This window comes from Choloepus didactylus, chromosome 8, assembly GCF_015220235.1.
Source record: "Choloepus didactylus isolate mChoDid1 chromosome 8, mChoDid1.pri, whole genome shotgun sequence".
Taxonomy (NCBI): domain Eukaryota; kingdom Metazoa; phylum Chordata; class Mammalia; order Pilosa; family Megalonychidae; genus Choloepus; species Choloepus didactylus.
The window spans coordinates 92598882-92614560 of NC_051314.1; the positions used below are offsets into that span (position 1 = coordinate 92598882).

General features: G+C 37.1%; 1 protein-coding gene across 6 annotated transcripts in view; it reads right to left on the reverse strand.

Annotated features, from left to right (window-relative positions):
- The window catches only part of TMEM117 (transmembrane protein 117), a 516480-nt gene that overhangs the window by 15978 nt on the left and 484823 nt on the right, over nt 1–15679 (reverse strand). The window lies entirely within an intron of this gene.

Here is a 15679-nt window from a genome sequence, read left to right on the forward strand (position 1 = left end):
TCAATTATTTCCCACTTGTACTTAGAGACAGAAAGATGACTTAAGGAAGTGGGGAGTGTAGGAAAAGGGGAAGGGAAAGTCTTACTCTTTATACGGAAGATGATCTTCCTTTTTTTCTTTGATAAAGAAGCGATCAGGGCAGGGAGTTAGGGAAAAGTGTGAGAGAACTGGTACCATGAAAGGACATTAAAAAAAAAAAAATGAGATGTCTCATAAAGTTTCTCAGATCCATCCTTTCTAATTTATTTTTCATAATCACCACATTTTGTTTTCCACAACTTTTTTACTTAGTCTCATAATTCCCTGCCTTCATTCTTTCCCTACTATTCCAATTTCTGCATCTCATTTCCTTCTCTGCATACTTCTACCAGATGCATTGTTCTTGAATACTCTGGCCTAACTGGACTTGGAGTGGAATAATAATCATAGTAATGCTACTTTTTTTTTTAGCAGGGTATTTTGGGCTAACCTTAATAGAATGGCTATCTGAGGCTGGTGAGCCCCTGGTATTTAAAGGAGGCAGGACAAGGAGTGAGGGTGATAATCTGAATCTCCCGAGTTTTCAGTCTCTTCAGCTAGAAATTGAGGTTAAATATATCAACCTCACAGGCTTCATGGGAGTGTGAGATAACACCTGGACAGCAATTAGCACATTGCTAGAGACAGAGGGAAGAGGCTGGGGAAATGACCAACAGCACTGTCAGTTTCCCAGCATGATTCCAGGTTAGGTTTACCCTGAGAGTGAAGCAGAAGATGCTGATAGGTCTGTTTGCAGGAGGATCGCACATAGCGCTGCTTCAAGGCCCAGGTGCAAAAACAAGAAGGCTGTCTTCTTTCTGCCATCAACCACTGCACAGCTCTGGGATTGCTGTCAGAGCAGATGTCTCCCAGAGGGCACTGAGGGCAGGGCCGGAGGGACGGGTGCCTCCCTCACAGAGGCATGTGGCAGTGGCTTCATGAGGAGATTGGAAGAGTAGAAGCCAATGTGTTTCTTGTGCAATGTGGGTCTCACTGTGGTGACCTCCAGAAATAACTGTGGGAGATTTCAGGGTAGGGGAAAGAGGAATGGTTCCTTATGTGAGTAGGAGCTGCTGAGTCAGCAGTATGTGTAACCAATGGCTGGGGAAATCCGTGGACCTTTGAGCTATAAATTATTGAGCATTTACAATGTTCTAGCATCATCTTAGGCTGTATAATTATACTTGCACACAAAACAACCTGAAAGCTTGCTATTGTTAATCCATTTTACAGATGAAAACATTTGACCCCAGAGAGGTCATGGCTTGTTCAAGGTGCTATACCAGCCATGTGACAGAGCCCAGGTTTTATCCAGCTCTAATGACTACTTACTTTCTGCTAGGCCACACTGTCTTTAACTGTGAAAATTGACCTCACTTACTGTTTTCTATTCAGAACTGGAATTATTCTTACCTGCTGTATCTATTCTAATTGAGAATCACCGGTAGCATCATTGCCTGCTCATCTCTCAACAAAAACCAGTTCCAAGAAAGGGTCTAAACTACTGTTCCTCCCACCCCAGAAACCTAATGCTTATTTATCTAATACTATTTTGACCAAGATAAAAAAGATCATCTTTAACTCTTTCTCCACTCAGCAACTGTACTTGGGAGAGTTGGATTCTAATCAGTCTAGAATGACTGGGAAGGTCTGGCTAATGGGTGACTGATCAGAGAAAAATGAGATTCTCCTGGCATGAGAACTATGGCTTTATAACCGATTTCATCACAGATTATAAATAAACGTTGAGAGTCATATCTGTCTTTCCTTCTGCACAAATGTAAAATAGATATTTTGAATACAAGGTGAACATGTTGAATTAAGAGAATGATGAGCAAGGTATGATTGGCTGCTCAGTCCCAGGGTAGAAACAGGCTAATCCTGTCCAGGAATTGCATATCACTAAATGTTCATTTATTTTGTTCCTCAAAATATTAACAGTGCTTAGTAATTCAAAGCTTCCTTACTGCTCTCTGCTATTAGGAATAACAATGACTGCAGAAGTCTATCAGATTCGCAGTTCAGTGATGTGAGAATCATTTAAATCCATCACATCATGCTATTGTAGTTCTCATCAGTTCATGGTGATGTACACAGTACGACAGACTTTTAACTTTGCATCTTGCTTCCTATATGAGACACAGCTAATTTTCATTCAGAAGGAATTTCCCATATAAAAATAAGTGAGCAATTCCATGATGTATATCTAAATTTACTTCTTGCATATGATGGTTTATTTCTGCCCATTGTAATAAAAATCAGTTACCGATCCCTATTATTCATGGGCCACATTTGGACAGAATTCAGGACAATGTTAAGCACATAGGCAAGATGGAACAACAGTTTCCGGATATCCTGTATTCATCATTTCCCTGTTTTCTCACTGAAACCTCAGGGTCAAGGAAAAGAACTTGGTACTATGCAGAGGAACTCAGGCTTGAAGCCAAACAGTCTTGATTTCCCTGACTGGCATTCAATTTGCCAAATGAAATGAAGAGAACTCATTTCTATTTAGACAAGCATTAGAGGATACAAATGTAATAACACTGATTACTTTACCCTGCAAAAGTATAGGCATGGTATCAGAACAAGTCGTATTTTCTGGGCTAAAGATTAGCCACCTGGTTTTCTGAGGAAATTAAGAGAAAGATTAGATTAGACTTTACCAAGAAGTATTGTTAACAACTTAGAATGGAATTGACAAGAGACTCTAAAATGTTAATGTAAATTATCAACCATTATCAATGTAATAATTTGTGTATGTCCTCTTTGAGGCATTCAATTTTTGTGCTTTAAATTTTCTTAAAAGCCAACTTTACAGAAGTATTTCTTTTTTTGTTACTTTCTATTCCTCCATATTTCAGAACTGTATTTAAATTCATGTAAGTCAGAACTTCATTCTATCCAAAATCTTCCCCATCTTGTAAAGTGTCCTTAGCTTTTCTATACCTAGCAGTGTCCTAGCAACAGTATTTAGATGATAGTGAGCAGTGGTAGTCTGAAGAATTGTACTTGTGCTTTGTGTGATATTTATGTTTCTTATTAAGAATCTCGAATGCCTGATTTCTTTCAGCAACTGTTTGCTTCTAATTGCCAAAGTTGCTGTAGTATTGCTTTGCCAAAGAAATCCTTAGAACCCTTGATGTATAGTAGATTTTGCTTATTTGTTTCTTGCCTGTCTCCCCCAATGGAATGTAGACTCCAAGGAGCTTACAGAAATTTTGTTTTTTTCACTGCTGTATTCCCCACATCTGAAACAGTGTACAGCACATAATAAGAAATCAATTGTTTGTTAAATTGATGAATGGAGCTCTCAGAAAGTTAAAGATACACAACATGAAACCCTTTTTGGTTTCATGTAAATGGAAACATAGGCTGGATTTAAAAAAAAAGAGAGATAACACAATAAATTCTTGTTTTTGTAAATAAATATCACACATCAGCCTTAGACTTAAATTTATGAAAACAAATTGTTTTAATTTTTCTTTATAATCTAGGTATGCTGGAATCATACAGAAAGTAACACAAACATCAAGCCATCTGCCATAGATCCCAGAGGAATGTGGACAGCAGGTAATCAGGAAGCAGAAGTCAAATGTAAATACTGTAAGACCAGGCAGTTAATGTTTGGAGAGTTAGTAGAAATGCTTTTGAGATGATCCAAGACACATTTTTGGTCACCATGTAAATGTTAAGAAGCTTATGAGACTTGTTCAACCAAGTCAGAAAACAAGGAAAGAGAAGATAAACCAATGTATGATAAAAAGGGTGGGGGGGGGCATTTCCCACAGTGGATGACAGCACAGGGTGTGAAGGCAAGGTTGAATATAAGAGATATGAGATGCCCGGTAATAAAGTGTGAAGGATGTATACAAGAGAGAGAGCAGGAGGTTACTTCTTAGATGTCCTTTGACAAATACCTTTTTTCCCCATTTGTTGTACTCTCATTTTCTTTCAATATTCAGCATTGTTTTTTCCCCTCAAGGGCAAATGAATTCTATAACTTTTGGAGCTTTCTCTCAAAAGGCAGATTGGCTATTTAAAGCATTTTAAATGTTTGGAGAAAAATCTTAGCTTTCTGGTTGAAGTACGCTTTTGCCAACAAGTAGCAGAGATGGCAGAGCTCATTCATCATGGAAACAAATACGAGTCAAACTCTGAGCCCTTTCTTACAATGTTTTAAAGGCCTTGATGCTTAAGTGTTTTTGTGTATCAATGAACTCTCAAAATTATTGCTGCTCAAACAATCCAATTTATCCTAGGGATCTATTTTGTAGTGTTGTGTACCATCTTCATCAATAAACTCTGTCTTACTTGCAAAGGCCAATGTGAATTCTCCTGTTTCATTCTGAAGCCAACATACATCAACGAGATGTAAGTAATGGTTTAGTGCCTATGGAAAAAGCAAATAAGTCAAGCCCAGAGCAGATCTGAAAAGTAAGTATGGTCTGTCACTTTCAGGAGACCTTGCTTTGAGGCTCTGGCAAGATAGCTGTGGGTTTTTAAAAACAAGCTTTATTACATCTGGGCACCTTGAAAACATCATTCTTTTAATGTACCATGGTGGAAGAGTGTCTGATGAAAAGCTTTGGGCCCTGCCCTGGCAGACTGAAGTGACAGAGGGCAACATAAAAGTAAGTCTTTTAAGTGTTTACAACCAATAGAAATGCACCTTGTGAGATCTAGGAATAATGGGAAATCAATACCCCTCACTGGGCCAGTATACTTCACCAGTCCGCAAGGAAAGAGTGCTTGACATCTTACAGCTTCCAGTAAAGGTGGGAAAAACCCAAACCACTAGGCAGGTCCAGTTGTTGATAAATCATGTTAGTGGGAAGACTAAATAAACACATTGTTATGACTCAGTAGTAGCTCATTTTGGATAGAGTCTCCCATTAGTTCTCAAACAATAACTTGACCTACCTAGCATTTCTCAAGGAGAATGAATGTTAAGTATTTAACAAATTGGTATGCTTTTCTTTACTCAAATGGGAACACCTTTAAAAAGGAAAGAATAAAGTCTAGTAGAAGGAAGTTATTGAGCTACACATTTTTCAGACACTGGCTGCAGTTTAATAGCACAAAGCCCCTGCTTTTTCTGTGCTTTGTTGTATTTGCACATTTGGTAAAAATGTCACTGCTCCAGTATCTGTTCTGGCTTACCATGTTTTTGCCAGCAACAGTCACATTCAATTGTCTGAATGAATAATTTCTTCTATGGACTATATAGGAAAATTAATTGCACCCTGTCAAAAGAGTAAATATTGTTCTCCTTGGTAAAATTTTTATCTAATATTGAAGTCATTTTTCTTCATGAAAATATTATAATAGTGGAAATCATGGGAAAATGTGATGTAGTATAAAAACATCCACTTTGGAAACAATAGAAAAAGTGTAAAATAGATTTAAATATCAGATGAGTGGTAGAGCTCATTGACCTATAGGGTCCCCTGCAATGGTTTCATTTCTATGGTTTTTTCCTTTTTTTTTAAGGAATGTCTCATGGAGCATATGTTCTAGATCAGGAGTCAGATCAGTCAGTCAGCAAATAATATAATGTGATATCAAATAGTGATAAGTGCTATGAAGAAAGTAAAGTAGGGCAGGGGGATGGAGAGTACTGAATTGGGTGTGGGTGCTATGTTAGCTGAAAGAAAACTGAGGCCAGCTTTATGTGGAGTACTGAATGATATGAAAAAGCAAGTCATGCAGAGCTCTAGAGGAGAATATCAGCTAGAGAGAGGAGCTAGTACAAAGACCTTGAGGAGAAAATTAGAAGAGTGTGTTCCAAAAAACAGCAAATTTCAAGTGGTATAGGAGTGTGAGTGATTTGGAGAGTGGTGGGCTGGCAGCAGGAGGAATAAAGACCAGTCAGGAGATTTTGTAGTAGTTTGGTTGTGAGATGCTATTGGTTTTAAAACAAGATGGTCAGATGATCAGGTCCAGAAGTATTTTGAAGTTGTCACCAACTGAACTGATGACTAGATTGAATGTGGGATGTGAAGAACAGAGTGTAATCAATCATGATTTCTAGAATTTTTTACTAGAGTACTAGAGTAATTGGTAAGTGGTAGCAGCTTTTACTAAGAAGGGTGAAACTGGGGAACCAATATACTTGCAGAAGGTAAGGAAGTGGGGAAGAAGTAAAGATCTGTTCAGAGCTTGCTAATATGGAAAAGCCTATCAGACATCCAAGTGGAGATATTGTGTAGGCATTTGGGAAGCTTAGAGGAGAGGCCAGGTCTGGAGATACAGATGTGGGAGTCACTGGTGTTACCTACTGATTTAAAGCCATCAAACTGGATAAAATCATCTAGAATGGAAGTGTAGAAAGCCAAGAGGAGAGGGACAGAGACTGAACACTGAGGTACTCCAAGATTTACAGATCAGAAGAGGAGGATCAGTAAAGAAAACTGAGGAGGACTGGTATGAATTAGAAAAAGAACAGGAGAAAAATGGTGTCTTAGAAGCAAGGTGAAAAAGTGTTTTGAGAAGGCAGGAGTTTTCAACCATGTTAAATGCTGCTGAATGTATGAGTAAGAAAAGGATTGAAAATTAACTTTAGGATTTGACAATATGGAGGTTGCTGATCTTGATAAGACCTCTGAGCTCCAGGGGAAACTGATCTTGGGGACAAAAGCCTGATCAGAGTTGGCTAAAGAGAAAATGGCAGAAGTAATAAGTATAGAACTATTACGAGCAGCTTTGCTATTGGTGGGAACAGGGAACTGAGGCAGTAGCTGGAGAAAGACTATGACCATGTTAAGTTCACGGAATTTTGTTAGTGTAAAATAAATCGTATTTTCTTAGAACAGGAGACATTCGGACACGAGAGTCTCTCTTTAGGTTTTCAGTAGTTTCTGCTGTGACTGATGTGAAACACTGGTGTGTACCAGCATGTACGTGCTGTTTACACCAGACAGCTGTTCTGATTGTGCCAGTGTCCATTCTACTTGGTTAGTACCTCTGCTGTATCAGTAGTTAAACATTCTGTCTTTGTGAAGTCAAGATAGCTTCTCTTCTGAAAATCAGGGCTAAATTTACTGTGTCTTGAATACAGCAAATATTTAGAAACAATAGACTTGATTCTCACTGGTTTTTACTCAGTGGGGTTTCCTTCTGTTTTCATCTTTCCTAGTAAAGGCTTCAAATTCTGGAAAACTCACTGAGCCCCAGCCCTTGACCCCCATGGACCTCCTAGTGATTACATGTAACAAGAAGCAAAACCTTTAGAGCAATGGATTTGAACTGCCAGACTCTCCACAAGTAACTTCAATGAGTTTTAGGTCAAGATTTTTCATCCTCTGAGTTCTAGAGAAAAATTATCCACCCTCAAGTAAGAGAGTCAAGACTAGGAAAATAAGATACATAGGGGAACAATAGAGAGACGGAAAGAATAAAATACACTTTGTTGTTTGAGAATTATACCCTCAGTGAATTGAAAATTTTTCTGAAACTATTGTTAGTCCAGATGTCAATGGCCAAGAAAAACCTAAAACGCCATTGCTTTCCCAGTCAGGCATCTATGGGAGAGATATTCTACCACCTCAGGGTTCTTTTGGAAAGCAAATCTACATGCAGGGTAAAGAAGCCTATCACCTTAGCAGTTGCCTGCCTTGATGCTGAAACAATCCATTCAGAAAAGCCTGAGGTGGCTACTGCAGGCTTGACTTGCAGATTCCACACAACACTATTAGAGTTAATGTGAAGTCTGTATTTTTTACGGAATTTCCCAATAGTACATTTAAGTTCTCCATAGGATTGCACCACATTATTATTCAACTAACTCAACAGTTATTCAATACACAAAGCATCTTTTCACAAAGAATATAAAATGGAAATAATAAATGAGGAAATAAGCCATCTATACCCTTTTATAGATGTAGACAATAAGTCTCTGTGAGGTTACAGTCCTCTTCCTATCTCATCTTCTCTACTGGTAGAGAAAAGATCAGATGAAATCAGTCAGTAGCCACTGGACTATATTCCACTACAGCCCTCTTCATGTTACTGAAAACTCCTCAAGAAATTCCTGTTTAGGAGATTGTCTATATTTTCATATTTTATTCACACAAAGGATGTCATGAGCTTGCTCTGGACTAGACATTTGATAGACTTACTCTACTGTAAACTACATGCAACCATATATAGTAGGTAGGAGTCTTCTCATTTTCTATAGGTATAAACTGAAGCTAAGAGATCAGTCAAGTAACTAGCCCAGTGCTGCACAATTGGTAAAAAAAGGATTTGTAGCCAGGTCAGTCTGACCCCAAAGACTTTTTTTTTCACCATACCAAGCTTTTCCTTCACTTTTTTTTTTAAATCTTTTTCAAATCATGCTCTAGTGTTGCAATTATCTACCCACCTTAAAAGCCAATTGTTATGCCAATATGCGTTTCTGTTGGTAGCTAAATTATATCTGTAATGACAGGTTTCCTTTTATTGGTATATTGTGGCTCATCTTGAAATAACATTTTCTCAGAATTACTTTTTACCTGCGGTACATGGGGAGAGAATGGCAGTGGACTAGGTTTATCCTGCAAGTCACTGACAAAGCCTGTAAGATATTCGGGTTGAGATGCACATTTCACTTTACGTGCTTTACGGCCATCTTAGAATGTTTACTGCCAATGCATAGAGATGGCTCTAAACTCAGAATATTTCTAGTAATGAATATTATCTCCTTAACTTCCTTCCACTTCAGTTTTCTCACCTGAGGATATTTGTCATCATGCTTAATACTCTGATGGCAGACTCTGATATCTTTGCATGGAAAAAACGGGTGGATTTCAGGATGATTTAGTGTCCACTAGTAATGACTGTCAAACTTTGTAACTGTCTAAAAAGAAGCAACTTTTATGTTTGTTTGGAACTTGTATGTCAGTAGGATTTGTGCCCCAAACATTTTGTGGCTGTCCATATCAGGTGATAACCTATCATGTTATGTAGGTGACTTGAGGTAGAGTAAAAGGCACAAGAAAGAATCTATAAGGGTAATAATAATGTTTATTTTTCACAGCAATTTAAAATAACACATGTTTACATGTGTTATTGGGAGCCCCCCTCCCCACCTCAGCTATTAAACTTCTTTTTGCTCGTAATTATGATCAAGAGAGGATGACAACGTCCATAAGTATAAAATTATTAAAAATTTTATTCAAAGCCATTCTTTACATGTAATTTTAAACAGAATTATCAGTGTAACTTAATAAATATTAAAGTCAAAACTTCATATGGTATCTCTGTACAATATATCAGATTTCTAATGAAATCTGTCATATTTAGAAATATTACAAACAATATCCTTAAGCATATTTGGAAACAAAGTAATCATGAACTTTGGTAAGGTGGTAAAAATGATCAGAAAATGATTTTAAGCTACCTCAGGATAATATCTCATAAAATTTTTATTCATAAAAATTGGTAAGCCTATGGCTCTGATAATTGCTTTTAATACACAGAAAAGCTATATGGAAGCAATCATAAAAACTAAACATAAAACATAAAAGTTTGCCTTCAAGCAACTTGGTGAGTCACAGATAAATATGAAATTATTACATTTGCCACTTGCAAAAAGCTTTGCTTTATGGATATACGCAACACTATACGTATCAATCAACATGTTATTTTTTCCTATATAAACCCAGGGGCACTTGTTTCATTGCCTCTCACTAGAGGAGAAGTTGGCAAATCAATGTTGTAATGAAACTGTTCAGGCAATAGATTATATTCAGAAATTAGTTCTCTGAAAAAGATTCCAAAATGTTTTACAAATATATAATTTGCCAAACTAGAGATATACAGATATCCAGAATACTATATTTCTCTTTGAAATGGTAAATTCATGCTTTAACAACTATACACAATTCAAAAACTTCAATTAATCTTGTATCATTTGCCTTTCAACTAGCTTTAACCAGAAATGGAGACTTCTTTAAATCTCTTCCTTGAAAATACTTATGAAAAACGTTTAGGTGTTTTAATTCAAGCACCTGCAGGGTATGAGAATTAACAAAGACTCTGTGAAACATTTCTTCAGTTGCAAATCCTGAGCCTCAATTACATACAATGCAACAGAATAAATATTATTATCAAAGTTAATAATTTTTCTATTTTCCTATTCAGATCAAGAGCTTATGAATTAGCATGCCTTTGCTAACACTTATATAGTATGATTAATAGGTTATTCATACTATGATCCAAAATAAAGAGATGCCCTCTAAATTTACTTAAATGAAAGGAAGTAGATTTCCCTTCATTAATTTTATTAAATATTCTTCTTGACACACTTTCAGCAAGGTATTGTAATTGGTGTGCTGTCATAACAATAGCCACCCTTTAAAGAGCTCTTATATGACACAAGCTCTGCACCAGGTACAACTCTTTACATACACCATTTAATTTTACCTTTAAAACAATCCTATGAGGTTGTTATTATTTGTTTCATTTTGTGCAATGGTGGAAACCGAGATTCAGAGAGGTTACCTGACTTACCCATCACCATACGGTTAATAAATGGAAGAGGAAGATCCAAACCTAGGTTTGTCCAACCCCATACACAGTGTTCTTTATTCTTCACTCATGAAGCTGAGTAGGAATTGAGCATGTCCTGGCTCTGACTGACCTTAGATTCCTGTTGTGGTCTAACAGGTGCTTCTTTTGTCTCTTAGTGAGCCCCAGCAAGTTATTGAGTTGTGTAGACTTGTTTGTCCATATGTGTAAAGCCTTCAGGCTGCTCTTCTGTTTTATTGTTTGTTTCTTGTCCCTACTCCCATCTTGTTGATTTCCACAGTCATTATTTTCCACTGAAAGTAGATCTTTTTACCACTACCACCATTTCTAAGCTAACATTTGTTGAAAGCTAATCTATTTTATTTTTTTCAAGAAACAATTTTCTCATCATCTTTTCCTTTCATGCCATAGTCTTTTATTTCTCATCGTCTTTTCCTTTCAAGCCATAGCCTTTTATTTGCCAGATATTTGCAGACCCAATAATTATTTTTTTGTCGGTCACTCTTCTAAGCATTGACGATGCAGCAAAGAGCCAGGCAGACAGGACCCCTGCCTTCCTGGGGTTTACAATTTGAAGGTGGCATAAACACATAAACAAAATAATTTAGGGAAGTGCTAAGTTCTAGAAAGAAAATAAAACAGGATGATGGGTTGACAGGAGCTATTTTAGATAGGGTTAGAGATTTCTTTCAGGATAGCCTGTGTGTGCAAGGTGCCAGGTGCTGGGATTGTTGTCACAGATACCACAGGGTCCAACATGGACCGACAGAGCTCTACTGTAAGTAGCTTAAGTCTAGTGGGAGACCTAGCAAAGAGTCAACTAAATGAGTGCTGAGGAGGAAATACACTAAGGACCGAGAGAGTAACAAAGAAGGCTCTCAGGGAGGCATCTTGGAAGAGGCAACAACTGAGCTGAGAACTTGAGGATAAGAAGGTTCTAGCCATACAAAGAGCAGTGACTATTGAGCAAAGTAAGTGCTCAATTGTCATTTTTTATGCCTTTATGCCAGGTATTCTACTGGCTCCGAGGAACACAATGATGAGCAAAACCTATTGTGCACTCTAACATCTTGGAGCTTCCAGCTAGTGGGGGAGTTGGATACAAATCAAATAATGATGGAACTAGATCTTGGTACTTGCGAGGTTAATTTGTATAGCCATACCTATCCAGTCACCCAGCCATCGTGATGTCATCACTTTTGGTATATGCAATACTTTTTGGCTATTTTTCCTCATTGCATGAACCAAAAATCTTCTGTTACAGCTCCATGGTAAACTACCACAGTGTTCATTAACTTTACATGTTTGTGTGTTGATTATATTCTCCTTGAAGGTACAGGCTATTAAACTTTCATATCTCTCTCAGTCCTTAGCACAATGCTAAATACATAGAAGGAAATAACCATTCATCTTTTGACTATTCACCAATATTTACTGAGTGCTTATTATGTGCCAGAAATTATACAAGGATCTGAGAAACCAAGATATAAAGCAAAATTCCTGCTTCCAAGAAGCTCCTCTTCTATTAGAAGAGACAAGTTAAACAATAAAAGATTATGTGGAAACACCATAACAGAGGCATGGAACTGGTTCCCCATGGAGCCAGTTCCCTACTGGACCACTGGGGAAGGAGTCCTTCATTCAGGCTGTGAGAGAATGAGTAAACGAACCAATCATTCTCTGGCTTCTCCTTTCAGAGTGACCACAGAGTGAAAGTATGTAGACCCTGCTGTAGGAGGATGTAGTGGTACAAATTGCTCATCTTGGTTATATTAGGTGGAGTTGCTGGTTTTAAACACAGACCAAATGAATTTTTCTCAGTGGGTAACTTTGACTTACATAACTTTAGGTTATCTGAAGACCCTCTTTACTTATCACATTTTGATATAAGTCCTGTTTTTCTCAAGATAGACCCTGCTTGCTAGAATATGTTATAAAATAGAAAATACAATCTATACAACTGCTGCAAAGCTTAATGCATACCATTTGAAGACCATTGCCAAGGTAATAAAAATGACAATGGTTTGCAAAATTTCTGTGAGCTAGTTGAAATGTTTTGGTATCTCACATTAATCTGAACAACTTGCAGTGCTGCTTCTGACCATTAACAGATAAAGACAGACATATGACTTAAGATCACTGAGAATATTATTGAGAACAATGATTAAAACGTCAGGATTCCCAAGTCTATGGTCAAGGCTGCATTCCTTATTCATATTTCAGCTCGTATTGACTTCATGCTCTAGTCATCATCAAGATCGAACGCCATTTGGAAAAACATTGGCCTGGCAGTTTCCTTGGTTGGTATTTACATCACACATCAATATTTTTTAATGTTTACCTTAACCAAAGTCAATATTTGTTTTTAATTGTTGATTTGAAGTAATTACTTTGGTAAATGATTATGGCATAAATCAGATAACCATCTAACAACCCATCACTGAAAACAGCTATGCACACATCTTTTTCCCAATTGCCCCTACATTAATAAGAAGATTGTACAATCTTCTTGAAATGGGATCTCATGTACTGGTATACATACATACACACACACACACACACACACACACACACTTTCCTAATTATTCCATAGAACATTCAACCATGTAAATTGAAATTAAGAGGGCAGAGAAATTACCTGTTCCATCTAAGTAAATCTACTTTTCTACATCAGGTTCAAATTTACGTTTTCTGTGATATTCAACTTTCTCTTTTTTTCCTGGATTTTTGCTATCAAAGTTAACTGAGTAATTCAATGAAAATGTGATGAAAAATAAAATCAAGCCATTTGTTTGATATTGAATAGACCAACAAATACTACTTTTTCATTTTTAAGTTAATCTGCTTTGCCAGCTTGCAAACATAGTTGGTCTTTAGACACAGTGAAGTTTTTATTTTCTCATTTATACATTAATTTGGAAGTATCTTACATGCAGTTATGTTTTAATATTCTTACCCATCAATTTTAATCATATAATTCTACTTCTAGAAATCTTCTCTGCCAAGGAAATAATTTTTGAAATAGAAAATTCTTATGCATAAAGATAGATTTTTAATATATTATTTATTATGTGAAAAAAGTAGAAGCAACCTTTTTCTAGAAGTAGAGTGGAACAAATTATGATATATCATTCCATGGAAACTTATATTCAGCTACATAGAATTAGAATTATGCAAACTTTATGATATATTGTTAAATTAAAAATACATAACACAGAATTAAATGCACACTATAATTCTAAACTCATAAATGCACATTAAAAGCAAAACAAAAACACTAGCAAAATACATCTAGGTAAAACACAAAATTAACTTTGTTATTTTAGAGAAATCATGAATGGTTTTAAAAAGCCCCTGTTTTTCAGATTTCTAAAGTGTCTGTATATTACGTCAACTTTATACACACACATATTTATATACACACTCTACACATTTTCCCATTTCTCAGGGCAATTCCTTTTTCTTTTGGTTTTAAATCTCTCTTTAATGCTAACATAGTCAATTTCTTCCTTTAAAGTTTAACCTTATATCCTCTTATAAATCTTGCTTTTATTTACTTTTAGTCGAAGCAATTCCTTTTCAGCTCTGGGTTCAAAGGGGATATAATATCACCTGCCTTCTCTCAGTGTCTCCAGGGTGCTGTGAGATTTAATGAGATAAAGTCCACACAGCACTTTATGCACCTTGGAGAAAGGTGTTATATAAAAACAATGCATTACAATTATTTATGTTATTATAAAACCCACAGAGATATGAGAGCTACAAGTTAGCAGAAGTAGACACGGTTGGACTAACTTCAACTGCAGGCTGGGCAATGCTCCTTAATGCCAAACTAGAAAGAATAATTCCGGGAGTGGGAGGAAGTGCTGCTGCTTCTCCCTCCCTGACTTAGGATAATGCCAAAAATGCTAATCCCCATTTCCTCTAAATGCTAAAAAAAGGATATACTAAAAGATCTGTTAAGATCCTTTTAAAGATCATAATATGCCTTTTATGTTTTTTGACATATTCTCTCTCTAGTTCTCTCTCTCTGTGCTTACTGCCAACTGAATACATTTCCAGTTTATTTATGGGAGTTAAATTTGTAGAGCCAAGGTTGAAAGGTGGATATCGCTGACTAATGGAAATTGTCATATGACCCGAGGGACTCATGAAGAATAATACAATTCTTTCGTTCAATTCATGGTCATTTAGTATGCCCAACTCCTGTCTAATGCATGAATCCCCTTTCCAGCTTCTCACAAGTGTCAACCACTCTCTGAACATTTCTAGTGAAGGGAAACTTGTTATTCTCAAAGCAAGCTCTGACACTTAGAATGTTCTACTCTACATTTAACCAGACCTTGTCCACTTGCTGTGCTGCTTTCTGAAGCCACACTGTGTCTCCCTCCTCTGACTTAGTCACTTCAATTCGATCAACACTTATTGTAGTTACTGTAGAGACACCTTGCTAGGCTCTGGGACACAAAGGATCATGACACTTCTATGTCCAAGCAAATCTCATAGTCTGGTAGTGACAAATACACAAGAATAGGTACAGTATCATAAAGGGTGGTAGGTACTAAGTTGCAGGTAGGAAACAAAGTGCCAAGAGGCAGAGAGGAGGGAGAAACTAATTTTGCCTGAAGGAAATCTAAGACAGGTCCCACAGGGTGTGATTTGTCCTCTGTTGAAAAGATGGCTAAGATTTTGCCATTTGGAGAAATTGTAAAAGACATGCAAATGGGTAAGATTTATGCAGGGAAGGTGAGAAGGTCCATGTGGCTGAATCTGAGTGGCAGGGATGAGGCTGAAGAGATGGGCAGTGTGCGAAGGGCTTTATGTTCAGTGTTTACCAACTGGACTTTATGCCGCAGGCAATGGAGCTGACAGATTCTGGAGGGGCGTGTGCTATGACCAGTTTTGTCCTTAGGAAGATTACTTTAGTGATGATGTAGGTAGAGCCTTGACTAGTGTGAGGAGAGTCTTATGTTAGGAAACTGTTGCAAAAGTCTGGGCAAGACATGATGAAGCCCGTAATCCAGTGGCATTAAGGCAGGGGTGAGATTTCAGAAATTAATTATGGCACTGAGTGTGAACTTAACTGAACATGGGAGCCAAAGGAGTGGGAGAAGCAAAAGGTGAATCTATTTTCCTTCCTTGAGAGACT